We start from the raw sequence: 14,372 nt of genomic DNA on the forward strand, positions 1-14,372 counted from the left end.
ACACACACACAGGCAGACAGACAGACCTACACACACAGGCAGACAGACCCACACACACAGGCAGACAGACCCACACACACAGGCAGACAGACCCACACACACAGGCAGACAGACCCACACACACAGTCAGACCCACACACACAGACAGACCCACACACACAGGCAGACATACCCACACAGACAGACTGACCCCCCCACACACACAGACAGACCCACACACACGGACTGAAAGACCCACACACACAGGCAGACAGACCCAAACACACAGACAGACCCAAACAGACAGGCAGACAGACCAACACACACAAGCAGACAGACCCACACAGGCAGACAGACCAACACACACAAGCAGACCTACTCACACAGGCAGACAGACCTACTCACACAGGCAGACAGACCCGCACACACAGGCAGACAGACCCACACACACAGGCAGACAGACCCAGTCACACAGGCAGACAAATCCACACATATAGGCAGACAGACCCACACACACAGGCAGACAGACCCAGTCACACAGGCAAACAGATCCACTCAAACAGGCAGACACCCCCCCCACACACACACAGTCAGACCCACACACACAGACAGACCCACACACACAGGCAGACATACCCACACAGACAGACAGACCCACACAGACAGACTGACCCACACACACACACACACAGACAGACCCACACACACAGGCAGACAGACCCACACACACAGGCAGACAGACCCACACACACACAGGCAGACAGACCTACACACACAGGCAGACAGACCCACACACACACACAGTCAGACCCCCACACACACACAGACAGACCCACACACACAGGCAGATAATACCCACACAGACAGACAGACCCACACAGACAGACCGACCCACACAGACAGACAGACCCACACACACAGACTGACAGACCCACACACACCGGCAGACAGACCCAAACACACAGACAGACAGAAACACACAGGCAGACAGACCCACACACACAGGCAGACAGACCCACACACACAGGCAGACAGACCAACACACACAGGCAGACATACCCACACAGGCAGACAGATCCACTCACACAGGCAGACAGACCCGCACACACAGGCAGACAGACCCGCACACACAGGCAGACAGACCCAGTCACACAGGCAGACAAATCCACACACATAGGCAGACAGACCCACACACACAGGCAGACAGACCCAGTCACACAGGCAGACAGACCCACACACACAGGCAGACAGACCCACACACACAGGCAGACAGACCCACACACACAGGCAGACAGACCCAGTCACACAGGCAGACAGACCCAGTCACACAGGCAGACAACCCCACACACACACAGGCAGACAGATCCACACACACACAGGCAGACAGACCTACACACACAGGCAGACAGACCCACACACACAGGCAGACAGACAGATCCACTCACACAGGCAGATACCCCACCACACACAGGCAGACAGATCCACACACACACAGGCAGACAGACCTACACACACAGGCAGACAGACCCACACACACAGGCAGACAGACCCACACACACAGGCAGACAGACCCAGTCACACAGGCAAACAGATCCACTCAAACAGGCAGACCCCCCCCCCCACACACACACACAGGCAAACAGATCCATACACACACACACACACACACACACAGGCAGACAGACCCACACACACACACACAGACAGACCCACACACACAGGCAGACATACCCACACAGACAGACAGACCCACACAGACAGACTGACCCACACACACACACAGACAGACCCACACACAGACAGACCCACACACACAGGCAGGCAGACAGACCCACACACACAGGCAGACAGACCCACACAGACAGGCAGACAGACCAACACACAGAAGCAGACAGACCCACACACACAGGAAGACAGACCCACACACACAGGCAGACAGACCCACACACACAGGCAAACAGACCCACACACACAGGCAGACAGACCCAGTCACACAGGCAGACAAATACACACACATAGGCAGACAGACCCACACACACAGGCTGACAGACCCAGTCACACAGGCAGACAGACCCCCACACACACACAGGCAGACAGACCCACACACACAGGCAGACAGACAGATCCACTCACACAGGCAGACACCCCCCACACACACACAGGCAGACAGACCTACACCCACAGGCAGACAGACAGATCCCCTCACACAGGCAGACACCACCCCACACACAGGCAGACAGATCCACACACACACAGGCAGACAGACCTACACACACAGGCAGACAGACCCACACACACAGTCAGACCCACACACACAGACAGACCCACACACACAGGCAGACAGACCCACACAGACAGACAGACCCACACAGACAGACCGACCCACACAGACAGACAGACCCACACACACAGACTGACAGACCCACACACACAGGCAGACAGACCCAAACACACAGGCAGACAGACCCAAACACACAGGCAGACAGACCCACACACACAGGCAGACAGACCCACACACACAGGCAGACAGACCAACACACACAGGCAGACATACCCACACAGGCAGACAGATCCACTCACACAGGCAGACAGATCCACTCACACAGGCAGACAGACCCGCACACACAGGCAGACAGACCCGCACACACAGGCAGACAGACCCACACACACAGGCAGACAGACCCAGTCACACAGGCAGACAAATCCACACACATAGGCTGACAGACCCACACACACAGGCAGACAGACCCAGTCACACAGGCAGACAGACCCAAACACACAGGCAGACAGACCCATTCACACAGGCAGACAGTCCCAGTCACACAGGCAGACAACCCCACACACACACAGGCAGACAGATCCACACACACACAGGCAGACAAATCCACACACATAGGTAGACAGACCCACACACACAGGCAGACAGACCCAGTCACACAGGCAGACAGACCCACACACACAGGCAGACAGACCCATTCACACAGGCAGACAGACCCAGTCACACAGGCAGACAACCCCACACACACACAGGCAGACAGATCCACACACACACAGGCAGACAGACCTACACACAGAGGCAGACAGACCCACACACACAGGCAGACAGACAGATCCACTCACACAGGCAGATACCCCACCACACACAGGCAGACAGATCCACACACACACACACAGGCAGACAGACCTACACACACAGGCAGACAGACCCACACACACAGGCAGACAGACCCACACACACAGGCAGACAGACCCACACACACACAGTCAGACCCACACACACAGACAGAACCACACACACAGGCAGACATACCCACACAGACAGACTGACCCACACACACACAGTCAGACCCACACACACAGGCAGACAGACCCACACACACAGGCAGACAGACCCACACACACACAGTCAGACTCACACACACAGACAGACCCACACACACAGGCAGACAGACCGACACACACAGGCAGACAGACAGATCCACTCACACAGGCAGACACCCCCCACACACACACAGGCAGACAACCCCACACACACACAGGCAGACAGATCCACACACACACAGGCAGACAAATCCACACACATAGGTAGACAGACCCACACACACAGGCAGACAGACCCAGTCACACAGGCAGACAGACCCACACACACAGGCAGACAGACCCATTCACACAGGCAGACAGACCCAGTCACACAGGCAGACAACCCCACACACACACAGGCAGACAGATCCACACACACACAGGCAGACAGACCTACACACAGAGGCAGACAGACCCACACACACAGGCAGACAGACAGATCCACTCACACAGGCAGATACCCCACCACACACAGGCAGACAGATCCACACACACACACACAGGCAGACAGACCTACACACACAGGCAGACAGACCCACACACACAGGCAGACAGACCCACACACACAGGCAGACAGACCCACACACACACAGTCAGACCCACACACACAGACAGAACCACACACACAGGCAGACATACCCACACAGACAGACTGACCCACACACACACAGTCAGACCCACACACACAGGCAGACAGACCCACACACACAGGCAGACAGACCCACACACACACAGTCAGACTCACACACACAGACAGACCCACACACACAGGCAGACAGACCGACACACACAGGCAGACAGACAGATCCACTCACACAGGCAGACACCCCCCACACACACACAGGCAGACAGACCTACACCCACAGGCAGGCAGACAGATCCCCTCACACAGGCAGACACCCCCCCACACACAGGCAGACAGATCCACACACACACAGGCAGACAGACCTACACACACAGGCAGGCAGACCCACACACACACACAGTCAGACCCACACACACACACAGACAGACCCACACACACAGGCAGACAGACCCACACAGACAGACAGACCCACACAGACAGACCGACCCACACAGACAGACAGACCCACACACACAGACTGACAGACCCACACACACAGGCAGACAGACCCAAACACACAGGCAGACAGACCCAAACACACAGGCAGACAGACCCACACACACAGGCAGACAGACCCACACACACAGGCAGACAGACCCGCACACACAGGCAGACAGACCCGCACACACAGGCAGACAGATCCACTCACACAGGCAGACAGATCCACTCACACAGGCAGACAGACCTGCACACATAGGCAGACAGACCCACACACACAGGCAGACAGACCCAGTCACACAGGCAGACAGACCCACACACACAGGCAGACAGACCCATTCACACAGGCAGACAGACCCAGTCACACAGGCAGACAACCCCCCACACACACAGGCAGACAGATCCACACACACACAGGCAGACAGACCTACACACAGAGGCAGACAGACCCACACACACAGGCAGACAGACAGATCCACTCACACAGGCAGATACCCCACCACACACAGGCAGACAGATCCACACACACACACAGGCAGACAGACCTACACACACAGGCAGACAGACCCACACACACAGGCAGACAGACCCACACACACAGGCAGACAGACCCACACACACAGGCAGACAGACCCACACACACAGGCAGACAGACCCACACACACACAGTCAGACCCACACACACAGGCAGACATACCCACACAGACAGACTGACCCCCACACACACACAGACAGACCCACACACACGGACTGAAAGACCCACACACACAGGCAGACAGACCCAAACACACAGACAGACAGACCCAAACAGACAGGCAGACAGACCAACACACACAAGCAGACAGACCCACACAGGCAGACAGACCAACACACACAAGCAGACCTACTCACACAGGCAGACAGACCTACTCACACAGGCAGACAGACCCGCACACACAGGCAGACAGACCCACACACACAGGCAGACAGACCCAGTCACACAGGCAGACAAATCCACACACATAGGCAGACAGACCCACACACACAGGCAGACAGACCCAGTCACACAGGCAAACAGATCCACTCAAACAGGCAGACACCCCCCCCACACACACACAGGCAAACAGATCCACACACACACACACACACACACAGTCAGACCCACACACACAGACAGACCCACACACACAGGCAGACATACCCACACAGACAGACAGACCCACACAGACAGACTGACCCACACACACACACACACAGACAGACCCACACACACAGGCAGACAGACCCACACACACAGGCAGACAGACCCACACACACAGGCAGACAGACCCACACAGACAGGCAGACAGACCAACACACAGAAGCAGACATACCCACACACACAGGCAGACAGACCCACACACACAGGCAGACAGACCCACACACACAGGCAAACAGACCCACACACACAGGCAGACAGACCCAGTCACACAGGCAGACAAATACACACACATAGGCAGACAGACCCACACACACAGGCAGACAGACCCAGTCACACAGGCAGACAGACCCACACACACAGGCAGACAGACCCACACACACAGGCAGACAGACCCACACACACAGGCAGACAGACAGATCCCCTCACACAGGCAGACAGACCCACACACACAGGCAGACAGACCTACACCCACAGGCAGACAGACAGATCCCCTCACACAGGCAGACACCCCCCCACACACAGGCAGACAGATCCACACACACACAGGCAGACAGACCTACACACACAGGCAGACAGACCCACACACACACACAGTCAGACCCACACACACAGACAGACCCACACACACAGGCAGACATACCCACACAGACAGACAGACCCACACAGACAGACAGACCCACACAGACAGACAGACCCACACAGACAGACAGACCCACACAGACAGACAGACAGACTCACACACACAGACTGACAGACCCACACACACAGGCAGACAGACCCAAACACACAGGCAGACAGACCCAAACACACAGGCAGACAGACCCACACACACGGGCAGACAGACCCACACACACGGGCAGACAGACCAACACAGACAAGCAGACAGACCCACACAGGCAGACAGACCCACTCACACACACAGGCAGACAGACCCACACAGGCAGACAGACCCACACACACACAGGCAGACAGACCCAGTCACACAGGCAGACAAATCCACACACATAGGCAGACAGACCCACACACTCAGGCAGACAGACCCACACACACAGGCAGACAGACCCAGTCACACAGGCAAACAGATCCACTCACACAGGCAGACAACCCCCCCCCCCCCCCCCCCACACACACACACACAGGCAAACAGATCCACACACACACACACACAGGCAGACAGACCTACACACACAGGCAGACAGACCCACACACACAGGCAGACAGACCCACACACACGGGCAGACAGACCAACACAGACAAGCAGACAGACCCACACAGGCAGACATACCCACACAGACAGACAAACCCACACAGACAGACAGACCCACACAGACAGACTGACCCACCCACACACACACACACACACACACAGACAGACCCACACACACAGACTGACAGACCCACACACAGACAGACCCACACACACAGGCAGACAGACCCACACACACAGGCAGACAGACCAACACACACAAGCAGACAGACCCACACACACAGGCAGACAGACCCACACACACAGGCAGACAGACCCACACACACAGGCAAACAGACCCACACACACAGGCAGACAGACCCACACACACAGGCAGACAGACCCAGTCACACAGGCAGACAGACCCAGTCACACAGGCAGACAGACCCACACACACAGGCAGACAGACAGATCCACTCACACAGGCAGACAACCCCCCACACACAGGCAGACAGACCTACACCCACAGGCAGACAGACAGATCCACTCACACAGGCAGACACCCCCCACACACAGGCAGACAGATACACACACACAGGCAGACAGACCTACACACACAGGCAGACAGACCCACAAACACAGGCAGACAGACCCACACACACAGGCAGACAGACAGACACACACACACACACACACACAATCAGACCCACACACACAGACAGACCCACACACACACAGTCAGACAGACCCACACAGACAGACAGACCCACACACACAGACAGACAGACCTCCCCCCCACACACACAGACAGACCCACACACACAGACTGACAGACCCACACACAGACAGACCCACACACACAGGCAGACAGACCCACACACACAGGCAGACAGACCCACACACACAGGCAGACAGACCCACACACACAGACAGACCCAAACACACAGGCAGACAGACCCACACAGACAGACAGACAGACAGACCAACACAGACAGACAGACCCACACACACACACAGGCAGACAGACCCACACAGACAGGCAGACAGACCCACCCACCCACACAGACCCACACACACACAGACAGACCCAGTCACAGACAGAACCACACACACAGACAGACCCACACACATAAGGCAGACAGACCCAGTCACACAGGCAAACAGACCCACACACACATATAGCTGCATGCTCAAGTCACCCTGTACACACTCATATAGCTGCATGCTCCCTTGTCACCCTGTACAGTTGGACATATCTACTAGTGTTGCAGCCCTGCCCAGAAAACACTGCTGAGCCACAGTTCTCAATTCACTCTCACCTCAATGTTCCAGAAAACTTAAACCTGCATCAGGAAATGTTAAAGCACTTATGCCACTTCCACTAAACCAACAGTACCAATAACATAGTAAGACTTTCAAAGAAAGACAGCACCACCAAGAAGTGAAAAAATATATATATTTCTATTCCAATCACCAGGAGCAGGTAAAAAAAACAGCAAGAGAAGGTCTTGCTATTTTTTACCTGCTTCTTGTGAATGGAATAAAAAGAAGAAAATAATTATTGGTGGTGCTGCCTTTCTTTGGACATTATATTTACAAGTGTGTTGTGGCCCTACACAGAAAACACTGCTGAGCCACAGTTTTTAACTCGCTCTTATCTCATTGTTCCAGAAAACCAAAACCTGCTTCAGGAAATGTTAGCACTTATGCCACTTCCACTAAACCACCAGTACCAATAACATAGTAAGACTTTCAAAGAAAGACAGCACCACCAAGAAGTAAAAAAAAAATAATATTTTTATTCTATTCACTAGGAGCAAGTAAAAAACAGCAAGGTCTTGCTGTTTTTTTACCTGCGTCTTGTGAATGGAATAAAACAATTATTTTTTTTGGAATTCTTGATGGTGCTGCCTGTCTTTGGACATTATATCTACTAGTACTATTTAAGGTAGGCAGTAACCTTGTGGTGTGCACTGCACCCACCCAGTCATCACTTTGGTGCTGGACTTTATTAAGTATAGTAAGACTTTCACCCATCTACTTACTAGTAGCAAAAACAATCCATGCCAAAGCTCCCACAAGCAATCAAGCATGTTCTGCTATATATTGCTACTCACCAGGACATTGATTATATCAAGACCCTCAGTCAGTCCCTGAGTGTCACTAAGTCTGTCACTGACTGTCTACAGTACACACCATGACCACCTGACCAATAAATGCCATACTCTATTAAATTAATTTCATTTTCAATTTAAATTTTCCCTAAGACTTAGGGAAATTAAATTGAAAATGAAATTAATATAATAGAGTGCTGAACTCATGGGCTGCCAGATGCCGGTGGTTTTTTTGTGACACTGACTGTTAGTCTGTCAGTCACTGTGTGTCCTGTCCTACCTAGTCTCTGCTGCTCACCTCGGATAAACTGTTCATTCAGTCTGTTCTTTTCTGTCGGTTGGTTCGGTTAAACTCGATTCGGTTGCAATGTTGCACTACTGAATCAGTCATAGTGACAGTCAGTCACTCACTGTCCTCTGCTGTGCTGTCGTTGCTGGGGCCTGGCGGGCAGTCTCTCAGACTCTCACTGACTTACAATAGTCTCTGACTAGTCACACTCCTGACACAAAAACATTTCAAGGAACACTCGGCAGCTGTATAAAACTTAGCGTTTATTTTCGTCAACGAGTAAAAACATTGAAATAAGATAGTTGGCAACAAAGTCGGGCTGTTGATAGGGTTTCCCGTGGAACCTGCTGACTCGTTTCGACCAGCTGGCAGTAATCGTAACTTAGATTCAAATGCCATGTTTGGCCATTTAACCATGAAAAATCACCTCTATTGGTTAAAACGTAACAAGGGGGAAGTGCCTATTCACAGCCCAAATAGAATTTCACTTAAATCTTAAAGGGACACTGAACCCAAATTTTTTATTTCGTTATTCCGATAGAACATGCAATTTTAAGCAACTTTCTAATTTACTCCTATTATCAAATTGTCTTAATTTTCTTGGTATCTTTATTTGAAAAGCAAGAATGTAAGTTTAGATGCCGGCCCATTTTTGGTGAACAACCTGGGTTGTTTTTACTGATTGGTGTATAAATTAATCCACCAATAAACAAGTGCTGTCCACAGTGCTGAAACCAAAAATTGGCTGGCTCCTTAGCTTAGATGCCTTCTTTTTCAAATAAAGATAGCAAGAGAACAAAGAAAAATTGATAATAGGAGTAAATTAGAAAGTTGCTTAAAATTGCATGCTTTATCTGAACCATGAAAGAAAAAAATTGGGTTCAGTGTCCCTTTAAAGATACATTTTATCATATTTCATACAAAGTCAAGAAATAATGATAATGATAATAGAATGACAGTGCTTAATTATTGAAAAAGGGGGATGACATGTTGAAACATTCGTTTGTAAATATTGCAAGGCAGTAATATATCAGAAATAAGAGTAAAACTATGTTAATTCACTGTGATATTTCCACTAAAATGTCAACACCTATATTTTTAGTAATACTCTATCCTTATACTTTTCAATTTATTTCTATCTGAGTAAACATTACAACTATGTATAGTTTATATCACTAATGAATACACACTGGGCTACCAATGCCCTCATATAACAGATGCAACTTCCAGCTCCAATAGTATACATAAAAAAGGCACATTAAACCCAATTTTGTTCTTTCATTAATCAGATAGAGAATACAATTGTAAACAACATTCCAATTTACTTCTATTATCTAATTTGCTTCATTCTTTAGCTATCATTTGTTTAAGAAATAGCAATGCACATGGGTGAGCCAATCACACAAGGCATCTATGTGCAGCTACCAATCAGGAGCTTCTAATCCTATCTAGATATGCTTTTTAGCTAAGGATATCAGGAGAATGAAGCAAATTAGATAATAGAAGTACATAAGAAAGTTATTTAAAATTGTATGCTCTTTCTAAATCATGAAAGAAAAAAATTGGGTTTAATGTCCCTTTAACCCCTTAACGACCGAGGACGTGCAGGGTACGTCCTCAGAAAAAAGGCAGTTAACGCCTGAGAACGTACCCTGCACGTCCTCGGTGTGGAAAGCAGCTGGAAGCGATCCTGCTCGCTTCCAGCTGCTTTCCGGTTATTGCAGTGATGCCTCGATATGGAGGCATCCTGCAATAACCTTTTACGGCCATCCGATGCAGAGAGAGCCACTCTGTGGCCCTCTCTGCACCGGACATTGATGGCCGGTATCGTTGGTGGGTGGGAGCCATCGATGGCCCTGGTCATGTGGAGGGGGGCGGGATCGTGGGCGGGTAAGTCCGGGGGCGCGCGCGGGCGCGCGCACGTATACAAGGGGGCGGGCGCGTGCACGGGGAGGGAGCGGGTGGGAACCGCTACACTACGGAAATGTGTCCCAAAACAAAATAAAAGTGGGACATTTTATGCTTAAATAAAAACCCTTAGGTGTGATTTAGGTGGTGGGGGTTGGTCCGTGGGGGGATTGAGCTACACTGCAGAAAAAAAATAAAAAAAAATAAAAAAATACACATTTGATTGTTCAAACTGGGTACTGGCAGACAGCTGCCAGTACCCAAGATGGCCCCCAATAAGGCTGAGAGGGAGGCTTAGAGAGCTGTTTTGGGGGGGGATCCTAAACACAGCATATGTAAATATGCTTTTTTTTTTCTTAAAAAAAAACAAAAAACTTTTATTTTAGTACTGGCAGACTTTCTGCCAGTACTTACGATGGCGGGGACAATTGTGGGGTGGGGGAGAGAAGGGATCTGTTTGGGAGGGATCAGGGGGTGGGATGTGTCAGGTGGGAGGCTGATCTCTACACTAAACCTAAAATTAACTCTGCAAGCTCCCTACAAACTACCTAATTAACCCCTTCACTGCTAGCCATAATACACGTGTGATGCGCAGCAGCATTTAGCGACTTTCTAATTACCAAAAAGCAACGCCAAAGTCATATATGTCTGCTATTTCTGAACAAAGGACATCCCAGAGAAGCATTTACAACCATTTGTGCCATAATTGCACAAGCTGTTTGTAAATAATTTCAGTGAGAAACCTAAAATTTTGAAAAAATTAACGTTTTTTTTTACTTTGATCGCATTTGGCGGTGAAATGGTGGCATGAAATATACCAAAATGGGCCTAGATCAATACTTGGGGTTGTCTACTACACTACACTAAAGCTAAAATTAACCCTAGAAGCTCCCTACATGCTCCCTAATTAACCCCTTCAATGCTGGGCATAATACACGTATTGTGCGCAGTGGCATTTAGCAGCCTTCTAATTACCAAAAAGCAAAGCCAAAGCCATATATGTCTGCTATTTCTGAACAAAGGGGATCCCAGAGAAGCATTTACAACCATTTATGCTATAATTGCATAAGTTGTTTGTAAATAATTTCAGTGAGAAACCTAAAGTTTGTGAAAAAATTTGTGAAAAAGTGAACAATTTTTTTTATTTGATCGCATTTGGCGGTGAAATAGTGTCATGAAATATACGAAAATGGGCCTAGATCAATACTTTGGGATGTCTTTGAAAAAATATATATACATGTCAATGGATATTCAGGGATTCCTGAAAGATATTAGTGTCCCAATGTAACTAGCGCTAATTTTGAAAAAAAGTGGTTTGGAAATAGCAAAGTGCTACTTGTATTTATGGCCCTATAACTTGCAAAAAAAGCAAAGAAGATGTAAACATTGGGTATTTCTAAACTCAGAACAAAATTTAGAAACTATTTAGCATGGGTGTTTTTAGGTGGTTGTAGATGTGTAACAGATTTTGGGGGTCAAAGTTAGAAAAAGTGTGTTTTTTTCCATTTTTTCTTCATATTTTATAATGTTTTTTATAGTAAATTATAAGATATGATGAAAATAATGGTATCTTTTGAAAGTCCATTTAATGGCGAGAAAAACGGTATATAATATGTGTGGGTACAGTAAATGAGTAAGAGGAAAATTACAGCTAAACACAAACACTGCAAAAATGTAAAAATAGCCTTGGTCCCAAACGGACAGAAAATAGAAAAGTGCTGCAGTCATTAAGGGGTTAAGAAACTTGTTGGGGACTGTATACATACATAGAACTTGCAATTGGTCTGTGTATAAATATTATAGATATATATATTTTTGTTTAGCAGTTTTTATTGAGGCAAACCGTACAGAATACATAGACAAAACTTTTTCCAGCTGTTGTGAGATACAGTTTGGATATAGGTAAAAGGAAATAAAAAAACATAGGATCAAATCTTAACAGGGATCTCTAAAACAGCAAGATACAATCCATGTCATTCAATATATTAGAACATTTTACCTCATTTTATATCTTAACCTAGCTTTCTTAAGTTCTGTGCTTTTATCAACTCTTCATTGTCACACTCTTCTACTTGATAAAGAAAGAAAGAAAAAGAAAGAAAGAAAAAAAAAGACAACAAACAATAACAAGACTTCCTGTACAAATCTCCAGGTAGTATAATAATGCAAGGGAGATTACAGCGTAATAGTAAAGCACTTAATACTTCACTTATCTAGTGAACGTAGTTCAAACCTTGAGCTCTAGTGTTTGGTCAGGTTAAGTTGGCATACAATATTACTACCTGTAGGAGACTTGTGATTGTAAGGATTTAGATCGTTCTTACATGCTGTCAGTCCCCTTGTTGCACCCAGATAGGTGGGGGGAGGGGGATTAGAGAGGAGGTAAGGAAGGGAGGAGCGGAAAGGAGGAGAAGAAAAAAAAAAGGGGGGGGGGAAGAAAAGGAGGGGGAAAGTTTTTTTGTGGAAAGATATTCAAGAGGGCTAATTTAGGGTCTTTCTGTATTGGGATCCCTATGGTTCTGCATAGCTCAAATATCTCATTCCACAGCGCCGCCACTCCGGGGCATAGGTGTAGGTCCGAGCCCACTTGGCCACATTCTGTCCAACATAGTGACGAGTGGGACGAGGACATCTGTGCCAGCCTTAGAGGAGTATAATGCCAACGTAGAGTCACCTTGACATATAGCTCCACCAAATTAGCACAATGGAGTGTTTTCTTTGTAAGAGAGGAGGCTTGCAACCAGCTTTTGTCTGTGATTTTAACTTTTAAATCTTGCTCCCAGGCTTTCAGCTGCATAAATTATATTTTATACTATAATACTTCTTTTAATTGAAGGTAGATGTTAGGGAAAACATGGTCTCATTGCCAAAAGTTTTTTTTTTTTTTTTTTTTTTTTAAATATTTTTATTTATTTCACCCCAATATAGTGAGTACAGCATAAACACAAAGTTTGATGCCACACAGGGCAAAATGGCATATAAGTACATTTCATATATATATAGCATCTATATATCAGTAACCTAATTTAAAACATAAATCTTTGCCATTTTACATTCACATTGTTGGGATTTTTTCGATTTTATCACTAGATAATCTCAGGTCAAAATACATATCAGCATACAAGCATAAAATCAAAAAAAGAAAGAAAGAAACAAAAATTAAGAATTACCTACTTAGCTTATTGTACCAATAAACACAGGTCATTCACCAACAGAATCTGTGTGGTATTTCTAGCTGATACAATCTGTCCAAAATAAACATATAAGTGTGGTTGGCACCTCAGTAAGCCAGA

The sequence above is a fragment of the Bombina bombina genome, chromosome 1, assembly GCF_027579735.1.
Source record: "Bombina bombina isolate aBomBom1 chromosome 1, aBomBom1.pri, whole genome shotgun sequence".
In the NCBI taxonomy this organism is placed as follows: domain Eukaryota; kingdom Metazoa; phylum Chordata; class Amphibia; order Anura; family Bombinatoridae; genus Bombina; species Bombina bombina.